The sequence below is a fragment of the Papaver somniferum genome, chromosome 2 (genome assembly GCF_003573695.1).
Source record: "Papaver somniferum cultivar HN1 chromosome 2, ASM357369v1, whole genome shotgun sequence".
NCBI lineage: Eukaryota > Viridiplantae > Streptophyta > Magnoliopsida > Ranunculales > Papaveraceae > Papaver > Papaver somniferum.
In genome coordinates this window covers 40,515,710-40,529,525 of record NC_039359.1, presented here as the reverse complement: position 1 = coordinate 40,529,525, position 13,816 = coordinate 40,515,710, and positions in this window count along the sequence as shown.

The following is a 13,816-nucleotide window of genomic DNA, read 5'->3' as shown; positions in this document are numbered from 1 at the left end:
ATCCTTCACAAGTCTAAGAATCGAACCACTTTTACCACTATCTACAAATCACATCAGAAGTCTGGGGATTCCTCTCAAAAGGAACATGGTGGACAAATTGTTGTTCACTGCAACACAACTTGATTGTGCTGTTTGTAAATCTTGTCTCATGTGCCTGATCAAAAGAGACAAGGTTGTGTACCTCTCAGGCTTTAGGAAAAGTTTTTTTTTCCTAGTTTTTTTCTTCCCTGTCTATCAATAAAAAGAAAGGGTTATTTTCGATAATTCTACTCTCTCTAGGGTTCAGAGATGTGCGTGCACGAATCTGTTAAAATGTTGCGTAACCCTACATTCCTTTTTCCTTCTCTGTAACCTCCTTTTATCTCAAGACTACTTGTTGAGTTTAAATTGTGATTTCCTCTCACAAACCCATACTACTATGGATACTCCAAGCATGATGTCTTCTGATGGAAAGGATGTAAATATGATTGTTAAGCCATCAATCATGAAGGAAACAGAGAAATCTCCATTATCTCCTACCTTGAAAATAAAGAGAAGGAATGTGAGGAAGCCAAGAGCCATTCCTTCAAATTCTCAGAAGTTTTCTGACGTTCTTGAAGTGATGAAGGAGATGCGAAAGGAGATTCAGCAAATAAAGGCTTTTGTGTATAAGACTCATGAGATTCAGAAGGCCCTGGTTCGACATCAGTCAAGAAGGTTTATTGATATCAACTCCTACCTTAATGAACCTTATGTCTCAATGGTTGTTGACGACAAGGAGTTCGGGTATGATAAAGAATTCTTCAAAGGTCTTATTTCCTAGTAAATCTTCTATCATTCTTGTTTTATTTAGAAGAATAACTAGAGTCTGGAATAGCCATTATTGTGATTACACATAGCTATGTCCAACGTTTTCATCTTCCTATTTTTATGTTTATTTGTTTAAATTCTAAAAAAATTATTTGGAAGATGATTTTTGCAGTATTAATCTTTATGGTTTTATATATTCCAATGTGTTATGGGATATGTGTGTTTGCGTCTGTGAACTATGATTGTCCCATACTTTGTCAAAAGTAAAGTCTTTCGTAAGTCGATACTCACATATTGATAAAAAAATGAATGGACTTTTGACAAATACAAAAGTTAAGCCTATTATGTCAATTATTGATGGAAGATAGGTTAAAATCTTTTGTTTACAAGGATTATGTCAATAGTATGTCATTGTGCGAATAGTGATGGAAAATAGAATGAATCCTTGTGTATTCCGCAGTATTGATCTTCCCTGATTCATAATATTTTATGTATTACTGTGAGGCTCTGTAAGTTTTCTTATGTTGAGCACTATCGACTGAGTTGTTTATATTTTTATGATTAACTTAGTTTTTTCCTTAAAGATTAAGCATGACCAATTGAATCGATCATACTTGTGTGGTCAATTTAGTTGTTGCTCCGTAAGTTCTCTTATGTGGAGCATAACCAATCAAAATCATCACTTTTTGTGATTAATTTGGTTGTGTATTCCGATTGGATTAATTATGGGTTCTCTTGTGATTAATCTAATGAGCATTTTTGAGTCTCCATAAGTTCACTTTTGTTGAGCACTTCTATTAAATTAATCATATATTCTCTTTTGGTTAATTTAATTGAGTATTATTGGATTCAAATTCATACTCGTATGTGATTTGTTACGTCCAAAGAAATCATTCTTTTCTTTCGAAATTAAGGTCGCTCTTGTTGTTCTTCCGGGAATGACATCAAATGGGGCAGAGTTCTTTTGAACTTGTGCTTAATTGCCAAATCTTTGTGGGGAGTGCGGATGTGGAATATTATAGGGGTTATCTTGTATCTTTATAAACTCCTTGATGAAAGCATTTAGCTTCGGATTTATGATTGCATCTAAACAAGTTGATATGTGCTTCCTTTGGTCATAAAATGTCTCTTTCGGAAATTTCATTAGGATCACGTTCTTGTACCTTTGCCAATTTTATTGACAAAAAGAGGGAGAATTAATATGTAGTTCACACTACAAATACATATGGTTTTCGGATCATTATGTAAGGGGGAGTGGTTTCCATGTGAGATGGATTATTGACTAAGGGGGAGTGATAATATCACCATAGTATTGTTGTCAAAGTTGTGATACAATTGAACTTTGATATTATGTAATGATATTATGACACTGTATAACAATGATCGAGAACTTTGTTTTCTCATTGTTATAGCTACGGATTTTCAACAACGATGATGCTGAACTTACAACCTTTGGGATCATTGGAGTACTTGGAAGTGACGAAGATTTCAAGTAATGTTGAAGATTAGGCATGTGGAATAGGAGCTACAAAATTTTATGTATTTATTTTTGTATTCCATATGTATTAATAGTTTTGTCACTAAATTTGACAAAGGGGGAGATTGTTAGAGCGTTGCTCGGTCAACCTCGCATGCGTTGCTATCTCAAGCATGTTTGTCAATGTTAGTGATCAAAACTATAAGTCTTGATTTCTAGTCTACTATAGATAATGTCTCGGACTAGGATAGAAAGTGTAGTTGTGCTCAAGAAATCCATGGAGATCATCATACAAGACGAAGGACTGCTCAAGGAACTGATGGATCTTCATCGACTAAAAGGTATGTGGAGACTTGAACTTATCTATCACTCAAAAGTCTATCTACTCTATCTCCTATCTTGAGACAAAAGTCGTTGTGCTATATAGACTTTGATTATACACATTTGCTATTTCGAGCCGAGTTTATCTCCCCTATCTATATCTCTAAATATGTGTTGGTAAGCTTTCGCTTTGGCCAAACTTATCTTTACCTAGTGACGAAAGTCATGTTATGTTTCAATCACTTTGAAAATGGCTTTGATGACGATAGTCGATTCTTTATGTCTAACGAATATTATAACATTATAGAAGAATGTTTCAATGATTCAAATGAGAGTTTAGATTATATAACCATTGTTGGATATAAAAATTGTTGTGGAAACACATATATGTATAAGTCCTTATTCCTTGAACCGAAGTTTGAGAACTTTGTTGATCAAGAGAACCGGAACAAGAGCCGTGAACTCGGTCCGCGAACCCAGTCCGCGAACTGGCGGAAGTTCTCGACCTGAGAAAATCTTCTAGAGTTTCAGAACTCCTTCCGGGAACTTAAGTCCGCGAACCCAGTCCGCAAACTTGAGTTAGGTTATATCTAAAGACAATTGTTTGTGAACTCATGTTTATATAAACTAAGGAATGCAACTTTGCAAACCGTGGCTATAAAGTTCATAAACCGATTCGAGTGAATCAAATCGTTTTTGCTTCAATTGTGTCTTGTGTATTTACGTAAGATTTCCTTGCAATTGAGCAACTCTCTAACTAGTTCATTTGAGTCATTTGAACTAGTTATGGTGAAGAAGAGATTGGTTGATATGAAAGTGCTCATATGGCTAACCATTTGGTTAACTACTGTTGAACCAACAAATGTACATGTTTGGGTACGATTACACAAACCTAAAATCGTACATTTCATTTGTGTGTAACAAGCTAGGTTTTTCGATCTAACGGTTGAAAGATATTATCTTGAATCTAAATCAGGTTTTCATCTAACGGTGAATATTAAATGCTTTGTTACCAAGCTAACATTGATTGCAAACCCTGATTTGAAAGACTATATAAGGGAGAACTCTAGCAACTGGGAAACCTAATCCCCATACCTTCTGTCTGATACTAGTTGCATAGCTAGAGTCGATTCTCCTTTAACCTTTGGTTTCTTCTTCTAAACCAGGTTAACGACTTAAAGACTTCATTGGGATTCTGAAGCCAGACCGATACTACTTTCTCGTAGTTGTGTCATCTGATCTTGCATATTCTATTGTACGAGTACAATCGCAAAGATTGGCTTGAGATTAATATCTCCGATAGAAAAGATACAAAAGTAATCACAAACATCTTCGTCTCATCGTTTGTAATTCCACAATATCTTCTTTCGCCACGTCGATTAAGATTGTTGTGAGGTGATTGATAATACTAGGCTGTTCTTCGGGAATATAAGTTTGGTTTATCAATTGTTTCCTGTTCGCCTTGATTTATCAAAAGATGGAACAAAACTCGTAGGTTTTTCTGTTGGAGACAGATTATCTATTTCTATAGAATTTTCTATGTGATTCAGATTTGTTTATTAAAGTCTTCGACTTTGGGTCGTAGCAAATCTTAGTTGTGGGTGAGATCATCTAATGCAATCAAGTGCGTAGTATCCTGCTGGGATCAGAGACGTAAGGAGCGCAATTGTACCTTGGATCAGTGTGAGATTGATTGGGGTTCAACTACAGTCCAGACCGAAGTTAGTTTGAAGTAGGCTAGTGTCTGTAACGGATTAATACAGTGTTTGTTCAATCTGGACTAGGTCCCGGGGTTTTTATGCATTTGCGGTTTCCTCGTTAACAAAATTCTGTTGTCTGTGTTATTTCCTTTCCGCATTATATTTTGTTATATAATAGAAATATCACAGGTTGTGCGTTTGAATCAGTCAATTGGAAATCCGACCTTTGGTTGTTGATTGAAATTGATTGATACTTGAACATTGGTCTTTGGTACCGTTCAAGTGTTTTCTCTTGTATTCAATTAGATTCGCATACTTCTATTTGCTTGAGTAAGAATTGAATCGAGAAAGAGAGATATAACTCTTTGATATACTTTTATCTAGATTGAGTCTGACAGTCTAGTTGATTCTCTAGAAAGTATATTGGAGTTTGTCCATACAGATTGCTAAGCGAAATATTGGGGGTGGTTGTTAGACCCCCGCTTTTTCAGTTGTTGTACCCCCGCTTTTTCAATTGGTATCAGAGCAGGCAAACACGTTTAAAGACCTTACAAGTCTGTTTTTGTGGCAATCTGAGTCTGAGTACAAAATCTCTTCTCTGGAATATACGCATACCAAGATGTCTCCTAAAGCTTTTAACTATGCCAAATGTCTTGAGAATACCTCAAAGGATTGCTCCTTAGCTGATTCTTCTGAATCCCGAGGTAGGAAGGTTGTTTCATCAATTGTTGACATCTCTCCCTCCAATGAGACAATTGACAGTATGGTAAAAGCTGAAATGGAGCTCACCAGAATCTCAAAAAAATCTATTGAGGCCATTGATATTGATGAATTTAAAAAGTCTCTTGATCGAGAACGTGAACTCTATAATATCATTGAGTCCTTTTCTAACAATATTGAAAAACTTCTCCAAGAAACTACTCTACAGCGTGAAAAGACTAGTAGTCTTGAGAATATTGTCAAGGAAGACTCAATTAGAGAAAAATGTTTGATCGAGACGCATTCATCAGATCTAAACAGACTTCATGTCGAAAAAGAGAAACTAGACGCATCTCTTATTCTAGCCCATGAACAGTGCAGATCCTTGGAAAAGGAAAACTTTGTCTTACGGAAAAATTCTTCTGTACTAACTAATTCTCATGAATTACACCACATGAAGAGATGTCCTCCAGAAGAAGGTTGTGTCAAGAAAGGTTTACATGACTTTCAATCTTCTCATATGGCTATGAAGTTAAAACAGGTGCCAGTTATTGATTCTCCTCCACGAACCTGTACATTCTGTGGGAAAAAGAATCACTATGTTATTCATTGTTTTTCCAGGAGGAAACAAATCTCTAATGTTCATAATTTGTTTCTTTCTACCATCAATGGAGTAATTAGTCTGTCGACTTCTACAGTGAATCTCGTATCGGAAGAAAACCACAAATCTTATAAAAATGATTTCCTTTCTAGAAATCATCACATGGTACAAGTTCATCCCAATGGTATAAATTCTTGTGCCACCAATGAACACATTCCCTGTGTTTATAAGAATGAATCTGGTAAATCTAAGTCTAGAAAATGGATCCCTCTCTATCCTGATCCTCTTGAACCAATCTCAAGAGGTCCAAGATTTAGTCCTGAGAGAAAGCCTTCTGACGGATATGTTAAACAAGCTATGTCTTACTCTTTTGGGATGAAAGACAACCAAAGAAAGGCGGAGAACACAAATATCAAACTGTCAGATGATATGTACAACTCCTTTCTCAATGATCATAGTGGGATTATTTCTCACTCTACCACTTGATTCCAGGTATTCTTTTCCTTGTTTCTAACTTGAGATGTGCAAGGAAAATTATTGAGAAATGCTCAAGTATGTTGTATATTATTTTGAGTTTTTGTGTTGACGGTCAACAAACGTTCGCGTCCTCCTCTTGTGAGTTCTAATGGTTTCCATAACAAGAGTTCCCTTCTCCTGTTACAATACACACACACACACACACGCACGCACTATATATATATATATATATATATATTCACTCTATATGGTGTTTTTTCATCCCTAACAAAAAATTACATGGAGAACTCTGCAAAATCTCAAGAAATTGTGCATCTTGATATGGAGGACGACACTCAAGGACGTGAATCAATTCAAGAGATGTTTCTAAAGAAGATGCTTGAAAGAAAGGATCACAACTCCTGTACTGATGATTCCGTCAAGGATTTAATGCGTTTCAGAACGATTCAAAGGTCGAGTTTGCAAATCTTCAACTGCAAATAAACCAACTCTTAGATGGTCAGGCCAGAATCCTTGCTAATCAGAATATTCTGATACTGAATCAAAAGAAGCTCATAATGGACTGCGTCAAGGCTAGACATCTTGCTCGGGTTGTTGATCGTAAAGTTGGTGTTCTAACTCACGAACATGGTGTGTCTACGGTCGAGAGAGTAAAGGAAATCAGTGATACCTTCTTTGATGGATTCATTGAACAGTATAAGGTTCTCAATGAACTTTGATTTTTATTGACTAGTAAGTCTTCCGATGAGAATTTTATTTTCGTGTTTTGTTTAGAAGAATAACTAAAGTTTGAAATATCCATTATTGTGTTTACACATAGCTATGTCCAACGTTTTCATCTTCATGTTTTTAGGTTTATTTGTTTAACTTCTAAAGATTGTTTGGAAGATGATTTTTTTTGCAGTATTAATCTTTATGGTTTTATATATTGCAATTTATTATGGGATATGTGTGTTTGCGTCCGTGACTATGATTGTCCCATACCTTGTCACTATTTAAGTCTTTCATATGTCGATATGCATGTATTGATAAAAGAATAAATGAGATTTTGGCATTACAAAAGTTAAGCCTATTGTGTCATTTATCGATGAAAGATAGGTTAAAATCTTTTGTTTGCGAGGATTATGTCTATTGTATGTCATCGTGCAAATAGTGACGGAAAATAGAATGAATCCTTGTTTATTCCGCAGTATTGATCTTTCCCGATCCATATTTTTATGTGTATACTGTGAGGCTCCGTAAGTTCTCTTATGTCGAGAATGGCCAATTAAATTTATCACTTTTTGTAGTTAATTTGGTTGCATATTTCCGATTAGATTAATTATGGGTTCTCTTGTGGTTAATCTAATTGAGTATTTTTGGATTTTGTTAGATCATTGCTCGGTCGAACTCGCATGAGTTGTTATCTCAAGCATGTTTGTCAATGTTAGTGATCAAAACTATAAGTCTTGATTTCTAGTCTATTATATCTAAGTCTCGGACTAGGATAAAAAGTATAGTTGAGCTCAAGGACTTCATGGAGATTCATCATACAAGTAGAAGAACTACTCAAAGAACCGGTGGAACTTCTCGACAAAAAGGTACATGAAGACTTTAACTTATCTATCACTCAAAAGTCTGTCTACTCTATCTCTTAGTCTTTGAGACAAGAAGTCGTATGCTATATATATAGACTTTGATTATACACATTTGGTATTTCGAGCCGAGTATACCTCGCCTTTCTATATCTCGAAATATGAGTTGGTAAGATTTTCTCTTTAACCAAGTTTATCTTTACCATGTGACGAAAGTCATGATATGTTTCAATCATCTTGAAAATTGCTTTGACGAGAAATCGTGTAACAACTATATAACGTCCTCTAAGAATGTTTCAATGATTGAAATGAGAGTTTAGATTACATAACCAATGGTGGAAATAAGCATTGTTGTGGAAACACATTTATGTATAAGTCATATTCCTTAAACCAAAGTTTGCGAACTTTGTTGATCAAGAGAACCGGAAGAATGGCGTGATCCAAGTCCGCGAACTCAGTCCACGAACTGCCGAAGTTCTCAAACCCGAGAATTTCTGCTGGAGTTGACAAACTGTTTTCGTGAAACTAAGTCCGCGAACTCATTCCGCAAATCCAGTCCACGAACTGGCGAAGTTCTCATACCCGAGAATTTCTGCAGGAGTTTGTGAACTCTGCCTGGTAACTTAAGTCCACGAACCTAGTATGCGAACTTGAGAATGTTATATATCTGAAGATGATTTCTGAACTTAAACTTGAAAAGACTAAGAATGCAGTTTGCAAACCATGGGTATAAAAGTTCATGAACCGATTCAAGTGAATCAAATCATTTTTGCTTCAATTATGTCTTGTGTAGTACATGAGATTTCCTTGCAATTGAACAACTCTCTAACTAGTTCATTTGAAATCATCTGAACTAGTTATGGTGAAGAAGAACATGGTTGATATGGAATGCTCATATGGATAACATTTTGGTTAACTATTGTTGAACCAACAAGTGCATACGTTTGGGTACGGTTAACAAACCTAGAAGCGTGCATTGTCAAGTGTGTGTAACAAGCTAAGTTTTCGATCTAATGGTTGAGAAATATTAGATTGAATCTAAATCAGGTTTTCATCTAACGGTGGATATTGATTGCTTTGTTACCAAGGTAACTTAATTGCAAACCCTGATTTGAAAGGCTATATAAGGGGAACTCTAGTATCTGTGCAAAACTAATCCCCACACCTCACGTGTGATACTAGTTTGCATACTAGAGTCGGTTCTCCTTTAACCATTGGTTTTCTTCTTCTAAAACCAGTTAACGACTTAAAGACTTCATTGGGATTGTGAAGCCAGACCGATACTACTTTTATCGTAGGTGTGTGATCTGATCTTGCATCTTCTATGGTACGAGTACAATCAGATTGATTGGCTTGAGATTGATATCTCCGATAGGCAAGATATAAAAAGTAATCACAAACATCTTCGTCTCATTGTTTGTGATTCCGCAACATCTTGTTTCGCTACCATACGAATTAAGATTTTTGTGAGGTGATTGATAACTCTAGGCTGTTCTTCGGGAATATAAGACCGGATTATCAATTGGTTCCTGTTCACCTTGATTATTATCAAAAGACGGAACAAAACCTTTTAGGGTTTCTCTGTGGGAGACAGATCGATCCTTTGATAGACTTGTCTGTGTGAGACAAATTTGTTTATTTTCAAGTCTTCGTCTTTGGGTCGTAGAAACTCTTAGTTGTGGGTGAGATCGGCTAAGGGAATCAAGTGCGCAGTATCCTGATGGGATAAGAGGCGTAAGGAGTACAACTGTACCTTGGATCAGTGGGAGACTGATTGGGGTTCAACTACAGTCCAATACGAAGTTAGATTGGAGTAGGCTAGTGTATGTAGCGGCTTAATACAGTGTGTGTGTTCAATATGGACTAAGTCCCGGGGTTTTTCTGCATTTGCGGTTTCCTCGTTAACAAAATTTCTGGTGTTTGTGTATTTCTATTTCCGCATTATATTGTTTTATCTTTATAATTGAAATAGTACAGGTTGTGCATTTAGATCATCAATTAGAATGATCCAACCTGTCATTGGTTGATCCTTGGATATTGGTCTTTGGTACCATCCAAGTTATTCCTTGTGTTTGATTAAAGACTCGTTGATATCTATTAGCTCGAGTAAATCAAAACAAGAGAGAGACATTAACTCCTTGAGATACTTTTACCTGGATTGAGTCTGACTGTCTAGTTGATTCTCTAGAAAGTATTTCGGAGTTATTCCATACAGATTGCTAAGAGAAATATTGGATGGTGTTGTTAGACCCCCGCTTTTTCAATTGGTATCAGAGAAGGAAAACACGTTTAAGGCCTTACAAGTCTTTGTTTGTAGCGATCTGACTCTATGGACAGAGGTGTTATCTCTATTAACGTACCACCTGTCTTTGATGGCTCTAATTACTTGTGGTGGAAAATTGCTATGCGAGATTTTATTCAAGCGCGTGATTTTCAATCATGGGTATATGTTGTTAATGGATATGATGCACCCGTTGTGGCAGTTGGAGATATAAACATTCCCAAGAATATTGGTGAATATAGTCATGCCGAGCTATTTTCTGCAAAGCAAAAATCCGACGGGTTGAATGCCATTACCCCACACCTTCAGCACCATGTGTCAAATTGCACTAGGTCTAAATATGCTTGGGATATCTTAGAAAAAGTATCCGAAGGAAATACCAGTGAAAAGGAAACCAGACTTCAAAATCTGAATTCCAAGTGGGAAAATCTCCGGATGGCAGATAATGAATCGATTGATGATTTTTACCACAAAGTGTCTGAAATTGTTAATACATCATTTGCATTGGGTAAGACCATTCCTGAAAAGGACACTGTGATGAAAATCCTCAGATCGCTGCCATCAAGATACGATTCTAAGAAGCATTGCATTATTGAGGGAAATAACCCTGATACACTTTCCAAGACTTCACTAATTGGAAAGTTAAGAATTCTTGATCAAGAGACAGGAAGAACGTTCGCACTCGATGCTGTGAACCAAACTGAGATGTCTTCCTCTCACCTGTCCTTGGCTGATGAATGTGATCATTCACTAATAGTCAAAGAGGTCAAGAATCTAATAAAAAGGAAGAATAGATTTGCAGGTTTTCCATCTTCTCTATGTGTTGATTCAACAGAAGACAATACTTCTTAAAATAACTCAGATGAGTCTAATTGGTGCAATGGATTTACTGCCCTTACTTCAGATTCTCTTTCAACTTCAAATTCTGATTCGGAACTTGAATTTGACACTGAGTTAGTTGATCTCCTGAATAAAGAGATTCTTCAAGAGAACCTTCGTATTAAAGCCTCCTTGAGGAATGTTGAATCATCACCCCATACGAAAAATATTGAAATAGAGCATCTTAATACTAAATTCGTCAAAACCATGTCTCTAAAGGAAGAAGAAATTAATTCTCTCACAGATGACCTGCAAAGGCTGTCTGGAAGCTCTGACAAAATTGCAGCAATGTTGTTTGGTCAGAGATCCTTTGGAAACAATCATGGTTTAGGATTCAAAAGCAAAACAGCAAAAGTGATGGATTCTGCAAATCAGGAAACAATGGTTGGGTGCTGTGTCAAACAGGAAAAATTACATGGAGACAAAAAATCCACATTGATCTGCTCCTTCTGTGGATACTCAAGGCATGATAAAGATACCTGTTGGAGATTCAATAAAAGCAACAAAAGAGTCACCAAACTTCAAAAGAACATGCAAAGAGTGAGTCTGGATAAAGATAAGCAAGGTAAATACTCCAGAAGAAGTAAGAAATCTGTTAGGATAACCAACAGTGACAAGCCACGAAAAAACAAGGGAAGTGGGCATTCGGCCCGTCGGGTCACCAACTGAATGGTGACGTTTGCCTTCTCATCTTTAACTTGGGAAAGATGAGAAGTGTCTTAGAAGTGGCTCAAGTCAAGCTTCGTGAATTTCCTTTTATATTTGTATTAGGCAATCTTTTTAGATTCTTGGAAGACCTTGTCAAAGTTATCTAGGGTTTGACACTTATAAATATCCTTCTATAGTTTGTTTCCTCCTTATTTCAATTACGTTCTCATGGCTCCTGTAACTAGAGGTACTACCAAAAAAGATGCAGTAGAAGTAGTCAATGTACATCTGTGCAAAGGAATCACTTCCTCGAGAATGAAAAAGAAGAAGTCAACAACCATTGGAGAAGGTTCTTCCTCTAACCGTCTCTTTTCTGATTGTCATGTTAATAATCATTTTAGAGACATGGTGAAAGTTTTCATCAACAAGCGAAACGATTTAAAATATCGAATCGTTTCCTCTTTAGAAGAGATAACTCACTATGAATAAAGGTTGTCTCTGACCAAGAATAACTTGCGCGATCTAAAAGAGAACTTAGTGAGTTAACTGATATTTCTGAAGATCTAGAGGAATTGGACGATCCCAAATGGGTTTTTCAATAATGAGAAAGAATTCTTTGTAGAATCTCTGAGAAAGACCTACAATGCCTAGTAAGTCTTCTTTTTGGTTTAGTTGGAAGAATAACTAGTGCTTGGAATAGCAATGATTGTGACTACACATAACTATTATTTTTCATCTTCTTGTTCTTTTTTAGGTTTATTGGTATTAAATTCTAAAAACTATTTGGAAGATGATGTTTTTGCAGTATTTAATCTATATGATTTGTTATATTGCAATTTTTTATGGGATATTCGTGTTTACGTCCGTGAACTGTGGTTATCCCATACTTTGTCAAAAGTAAAGTCGTTCGTGATCGATATTCACGTATTGATAAAATAATGAATGGACTTTTGACAAATACAAAAGTTAAGCCTATATTGTCAAATATTTGATGGAAGATAGGTTAAAATCTTTTGTTTTCAAGGATTATGTCTATTAATATCGTTATGCAAATAGTGGTGGAAAATAGAATGAATCCTTGTGTATTCCACATTATTGATCATCCCTGATCCATATTATGTATTACTGTGAGGATCCGAAATGTATCTTATGTTGATCACTATACAACCAAGTTGATTTTTTAGCTTAGTTGTTGTTCCGTAAGATATGTTATGTCGAGCATATTGAACTAAATTAATCATCTTGTTTGGTTATTTAGTTATTGCTTCGTAAGTTTTCTTATGTCGAGCAAAACAAATGACAATTAAATTAATTACTTTTGTGATTAGTTTGGTTGTGTATTCCGATTAGATTAATTATGGGTTCTCTTGTAATTAATCTAGTTGAGTATTTTCGTGTCTCCATAAGTTCTCTTATGTTGAGCATAATCAATTGAATTAATCACTTTTGTGTTTAATTTGATTGCGTATTCCGATTAAATTAATCATGGGTTTACTTATGATTAATTTGATTGAGTTTTTGGATATAGGAAATCATTCTTATGGTTTTTGGTGTCCAATAAAAATCCTTCTTTTCTTTCGAAATTAAGGTCGCTCTTTTTGTTCCTTCGGGAATGACATCAAATGGGGGAGAGATCTTTTGAACTTGTGCTTAATGGTCATATCGCTGTAGAATTTTAGAGGGGTTATCTTGTATCTTTAAACTCCTTGATGAATGCGTTTAGCTTCGGCTTTATGATTGCATATAAATTAGTTGGTATGTATTTTTTCTTTTAGTCATGAAATGTCTCTTTCGGAAATTTCATTATGATCCTGTTTGTACCTTTTCCAATTTTATTGACAAAAAGGGGGAGAATTAATATATAGTTCATACTACAAATACGTATGGTTTTCGGTTTTCGGATCATTGTGTAAGGGGGAGTGGTTTCCATGTGAGATGTAGTATTGACTAAGGGGGAGTGATACATATCACCATAGTATTATTGTTGAAGTTGTGATACAATTGGACTTTGACACTGTGTAATAATACTATGACACTGTATAACAATGATCGAGAACTATGTTTTCTCATTGTTATAGCTACAGATCTTCAACAACGATGATGTTAAACTTACAACCTTTGGGATCATTGGAGTACTTGGAAGTGACGAAGATTTCGCGGAATGTTGAAGATTAGACATGTGTAATATGAGCTACTAAAGTTTCTTTATCTTTTTTGTATTCCATATGTATTGATAGTTTTGTCACTAAAACTGACAAAGGGGGAGATTGTTAGTGCATTGCTCGGTCGAACTCGCATGCGTTGCTATCTCAAGCATGTTTGTCAATGTTAGTGATCAAAACTATAAGTCTTGATTTCTAGTCTATTATA